The sequence below is a fragment of the Mesoplodon bidens genome, assembly GCF_964165515.1.
Source record: "Mesoplodon bidens genome assembly, chromosome: 5".
NCBI classification, from domain to species: Eukaryota; Metazoa; Chordata; class Mammalia; order Artiodactyla; family Ziphiidae; genus Mesoplodon; species Mesoplodon bidens.
Window position 1 is genome coordinate 135,993,791 of NC_138161.1, and position 6,177 is coordinate 135,999,967.

The 6,177-nt window shown below is 41.0% G+C and overlaps 1 long non-coding RNA gene across 1 annotated transcript; it reads left to right on the plus strand.

The window, feature by feature from the left end:
* The first annotated feature begins 236 nt into the window (after nt 1-236).
* LOC308617477 lies at nt 237-5,604 on the plus strand. Its single transcript, XR_014015882.1, has 2 exons — nt 237-2,009; nt 5,219-5,604. It is a non-coding gene; the product is annotated as an uncharacterized lncRNA (long non-coding RNA).
* The last annotated feature ends 573 nt before the right edge of the window (nt 5,605-6,177 follow it).

The following is a 6,177-nucleotide window of genomic DNA, read 5'->3' on the forward strand; positions in this document are numbered from 1 at the left end:
AGGTGGGAAGGATGAGGTGCCCGCGCGTCCCTGACGCCGCATGCCCTAGTTCGTGCGCGCTGGCTCTCCTGAGGGAGGGAGAGGGGGCCGGAGGGCGGGGCTGGCAGGGCGGAGCGAGCGCGTCGCGCACCGCCCGGAAAGCGTAAGCGCGGGCTCCCAGGGGCGGCTTTGGTTGGGTGGGGGGGGGGGGGGGGCGGCTCCATGGGGGCGGAGTTCGAGCTATTTTGGAGGCGGGGTAAACTCGCGAGCTCCTGTGCTGAAATTACTTTTAGCAACAGTTACTCTTTTATGGTTGTTGACTTCTACTGGGCCCTGTTTTTTGCCATTGTGGAAACAATCTTCTAAGAGGAAAAAAACAAAGAAAGAAAGAAACTGCGGAAACCTATTGCAACCCTTGCCTCCGCCCGGCGCGCGCGCGCGGGCTGGAGGCAAGGTGGGCGGAGCGGCGTGCCCCCCGAGCCTTATACGGGTGGGGCGCGCGCCCGGGGGCGGGGCGTAGCGAGGCCGCGGCGGGAGCTCGAGCTTCCCCTGTGCCCGCACAACTCTCACTCGGGGGCGGCCCTGCGGAGAAAACGTGGGAAAAGGCGTGAGTTTTGGCGGGACTGTTCGGAGGCTTCACCTTTGGCGTCTGTCACGTTTGTGGAGGCATCTTAAATTATCCTGCGTGGGCACGGAAAAAACGAAGTCTGCAAGGCACCATGATAAAAAAGGGAAAGAAGGATGTAGAAGGAACTGACGCGGCCTGGTGTTGCTGGGAGCTCTGCCCTAGCCATTGCGAAGAAGCAGGGACGAGCATTTGGCTTGCTCCCCACCAGCTTTCCCATCCCGGCCCTGAAGCCGTTTCCTCAACTCGGGGAAGACAGTGTCCCGGCGCCTCCCCTGAGCGTCCCTGAGGCGCGGGCGGGCGCCCTCGCCCCTCCCCGCGAGCTGGGGCCTGCCTTGCGGGACGCGACGCGTTGCTGTGGCGGTAGCCGTGGGGACCCGGGTCCGCCTGGTGCGCCACACGGGCACCTTGGCTCAGATTCACGTCACAACTGCAAAAATAACTCGGAAATGCTGAACTACAGCGCCTTGTTTTGGTAGAAGTTTTAGGGGACCCAGACTCTACAGTAGCTGGAATATGCAATTATAATGCTTTTCAGTTTTAGCGCTAGAATAATTAAAATGAGGACTAGTCGTTTTTCTGATGGACAAGTGATTCTTGATGTGACATTAAATATCTGGGTTTTAACTGAGTTAATGATAGGGATTGGACAGTGATTTTTAGAAGAACCGTTAACTGGCCTGTATACATCAACTCTGGAAGGCTTAATGAGAAACATCTATACTGGATTATCAAATTTATTTCTCTGTGTTGTTCTCAGTAGCTGTTTAATTGTAAAAGGCAGAGCCATTCTCTTGAGAAGTACTGTTGAAGTCAGTGTTTTGACCTTCAAGATATAAGAATTCAAACTTTGAAAAAGGAAACAAAAAACTTTTGTACAATTTAATAAATGCATTCAACACAGAAGTGACTTTTATTTTTTTTATTTTTATTTTTTGTGGTACGCGGGCCTCTCACTGCTGTGGCCTCTCCCCTTGCGGAGCACAGGCTCCGGACGCGCAGGCTTAGCGGCCATGGCTCACGGGCCCAGCCGCTCCGCGACATGTGGGATCTTCCCGGACCGGGGCTCGAACCCGCGTCCCCTGCATTGGGAGGCGGACTCTCAACCACTGCGCCACCAGGGAAGCCCCAAAAGTGACTTTTAAATGGTATTACATTGACTACAGACAAGTTGGACAATTTAGTCTTCTGATTTGTACAAAGCCTGTACAAAGTGCTTAAGAAATGTGATAAAGCTAAGGACTTTTTGAAGCCTTTGGCAGTAATTGGATTTAACTTACCTTCAAAGCATCCCAGAACTTCATAAAATGTAAAATTATGAGCAATATCTCAAATGAGGATTTCGTAAGAAAAGAGTTTGGTGCGATTGGTCTGGAGAAGTCAGCTCTGCTGAATGGTAAACTAGGCAAGTTATTACTAAATGCAAATTTCTTATCCCTAACATCTTTTCTACCTGTCATTTAGATGTGTTCAATTAATAGTAGATAATTTATGTGGAATTGCTTTAAAACAATAAAAGCACTACATACATTTTTATATTTTTATTTAGAATGAATGATTCCATTGGCACTTTTGCCAATGATTAAGCTCAGAGGATTGAGGCGCAGTGAGACACCATTTACGGCCCTTGTAACAGGATTAAGGAAGTACTGCTTCTATGTATACAAAAGATCTTTGGAGTTCTTAAGCTATTTTCAGTCTCCAAATCTTTGCAATTTTATAGGCATCATTTGAAGAATGGGAGTAAAAAAGATTACTAGCCTATATAAGTTGAATTTTGAAAAATATTTGTATCTAAATATATTACATGTGTTTAAAAGCCTTGATACTCTTTCAGTTCAGTTTTCTAGACTTTTACAAAGAAAGATAGTCTTCAAGAACTTAATACATTCATCAAAGGGAAAAAAAAAAGAAGGCTTAGAGCTATATGAGGTAAACTCAAGAGTGTTCTAAGGTACCCGTTAGGGTTTGGGAAAAGATCTGTAAATGAATGTTAATGTACATTACCCACCTATCCTATGAACTGCTGAATGCCTTTGGCTAATGGATTGTGAGCTAACATCCAAAGTTCCTCCCCATAAGTTCAAATAATGGCAATGTAATTTCCAGTACATCATAAAATGTAATTTTACAATCGCTCTTTTAAACGTATGCAATGGGATTAAATATAGTATTTTGATACCCATCATATATTTTAAAAAAATGAACTAGCTCTTTGATAAAGTTTTACATTACACTGCTATTGTATTCCCTACAGCAGTGGCACTCAATTAGGGAATATTGCCTCTCAGTGGGGTGGGGGAACATGTGGCAATATCTGGAAACATTTTTGGTGTCATAACTAGGGAGTAGGGGCTATTGGCATCTAGTGGGGAGAGGCCAGGGATATTGCAAAACATCCTACATTGCACAAGGCAATTCCCAACAACAAAGAATTAACCAGCCCAAAATGTCAATAGTGCTGTACTATTGAGAAACTCTTAACCTACAAAATGCCACTGTTAGGTAGTAAGGTTTTAGGTATGGAAGTTTTATTGGTTATTCTTTTGCAGCAAAAAAAGTGTGTATATTTACATTTATTGCGTATCTTGTGATCATAATGTTCTGAACGTTGTCAATTCAGAGAAATTTTTTATCATTACAGCTGTTATTAGTATACAGCTGATCAAAGTATAAATGTCACAATTTTGAGTATTATAAAAAGTAATATTTTATTGGAATACATTTCTTAGGATATTGGGGTTTTTTATCATTTAGGTAAAGTTTTCATGGATGAGTAGTATTTATTGCTGTAATCTGACAGAGTTCAACGTACATTCTTTTTCTCTTTTTCAGTTTTAGAGATGTAAAGGCTAAAACATCTTGTTAAGTTGAGAGGAGTAAAAAGAATGTTATAAAGTAATGTCATTCAATTCTTTTTATTCCTTCAATGTTGTATGCCAAAAATCATTACTGACAGTGATCTATCAGAATATTCTTAATGACATATCAGTTAGGTTCTCCAGTTTAGTCTGGTTAAGAAGCAGAGCATTGGAATCTTGACTTGGAAAATGATTCCTTACTGAGTCATTAACTTTCTCATTGTTGACTGTTTAGTCCCCTCGTAGTTATGTCCTGGGACAATGCATCATAGTAAATTTAGGATGGATAAGAGGTATTCCTTTTGTAAAGACCAAAGGGGCAATTCTCTGTGTACTTAAGTACCCCAAACAGTGTCTGATATAAGTGGTTGTTTATTAGTAGTTGTTGGATGGGTGGATGGATGAACAGTTGAAGCAGTGAACACTTTAGGATTAAATATTATTGTAATAATCCAAACTAGAAATGACAGCTGATAGCAAGGAAGCTGGTAAGAACGTTCTGGTGATATTCCGAAGACCGATGTAACAGAATTTACTCAAGGTTTGGATGTGAGAGAAGGAAAAGCATCAGCTATCACTGCATAGTTTTTGTCCCAAACTACTGGAAGAGTTACCACTTACTGAGATGGGGGAGATTTAGAGGAAAAGAATGAGGAAGATACAAGTAAAATTTTCCATGTCCATTTACTTCAGTGCCACATTTGTGTTTCTAAGCTTAATTTAGCTGTTGAAACCTGTAGCTACCTATCAAAATATGAATAATAATAATATATTACTTTCAGTCTAATTAAAAGACCTATGTCATTTTCCCACAAAATGATGGGGTCTTTTCCCTGTTTCCAACTCCAATACCTAAAATTCAAACACTTGACAATGTTAACTGTAACTCTTCTACTAAGTAATGTTAATTATCTCATTTATGTATATTAGATGTACCATAAGAACAGGTTTTGTAGTTAAAAGCTGTTCAGTGTTTCAATAGAATTTTAAGCACATTTTATTGTATTTTAAATCAATGACACTATACACAGGTGTTTTTTAGGACAGGTTTAATATCAAACAGTTGGCTTCATTGGATGTAAAAAATAGACTTCTCAAACTAATAAACCTCAAAACCATGACTTTGTTTGAGATAACTGAATCATATAGTTTTCTGACTTGGTCAGAATAATTCAAATTAGCTCAACTGCAACTGCAATTTATAATTATTGATGTATATTAATTCAGATTAACATGTAGTATTACATATGAGTTTTCTACCTTGACTACGCTAATCCAGAGAGGCACATTTTCTCTTAGTAAATTTTTAGTACTTCTGTTTTTTTCCCAGCTTTTTTCAGCAGAGAAAGTAAGATAAGCAAAGACAAAAAAATTAACACCATTTCAATGAGAGAACACTTACAAACCCAGTTGTCAAGATCTTTTGAAAAGTTAAACCAAAACTTATGTGAATTAGCATTATTATTATCTACTTTATGAGTTGGCATATATACTGGAAGTGCCTCTTATTCACTTCCACCCAAGTACAAGATTCTGTGGGTTTGGGTTTTCAGAGTCCAGTGGAGAGACAGGTACATACATATTAACTTTATTACATGTTTGAGAAATATTGAGATATAAGTAAATATTAAAGATTCATAAACAAGGAAGAAATTCCTATAGCTTATAGACATTATCTTTGCATTCATAGCACTCCTCTTAGGAGAGTAGGTTTTGTGCACTAGGATAATTTTGCTTCTTTTTCCCTTGACAGTCTCTTTTCCTCATAAGCCTCACATTTTATGTCTCCTACCCCTCTGAATCTACTGGCTTATGCATCTGATGTTCCTGTCACCTCTGCTGGATGATGGCAGCTGCAGCCCTTTGCTCCTTTTAAGCAAGCATGCCAGAAAGCTGGGAGAACCACAACTGCCCTTTTCAGAGCAACAGAATCTTCTGGGTGGCTACCGCTCGGACTTCTTCTAAGTAAGGATCCCTTCACGGAAACCACATGTATAGGTAAAAGATCTGCCGTAGTCTTCAGCCTAATGGCTGTGCCCGTCATAAAGGTCAGCCACAGCTGAGGAAGGCCATTTATGTTTTGCACTTGGATATCAAATGTAGTGTGTATTTAGTATTCAAAATTATGTGGTTGATATATGTCGAAGTTTTTGGTTTTTTCCTTATAAAAGGGTTTATAAACCCTGTAGGTAAATAATTAAGAATCCCATTTTGGGGACCTAAAGATTCTGGTCACCAATTCTTGTGTGTGGGGTGTATGTGTATGGGAGGGCATTCCCCACATCAATAAGCAATTATCTGACACCAGCTGGATATCCTACAATTTGACTCAATTCTGACACTGTACGTCTGGAGAGAGCATCAGATTCCACAGGTTAAGGACTTAGTCCCACAAGACTGCTGTTTACTTCAGAAGAAATTTGTGAACCCAGGTTGTTGTTACCTGTACTTCTGATAACCAGCTACAAATCAGAGGTTCCCTCGACCCCCTCTTTGGGTTACAGGTTAAGGGGTCCATCCTACAAGACTCCCCCTCCCACTTCAGAAGCCGGTCATGTCAGTCCAGGTTATCACCTATGCTTCTTACCATATGCCCTCCTTGGGTTTGGTTAATTTGTGAGAGTGGCTCACAAAACTCAGAGAAACTCACCAGATTACTGGTTTATTATAAAAGGATATTACTCAGGAACAGCCACATAGAAGAGATGCATA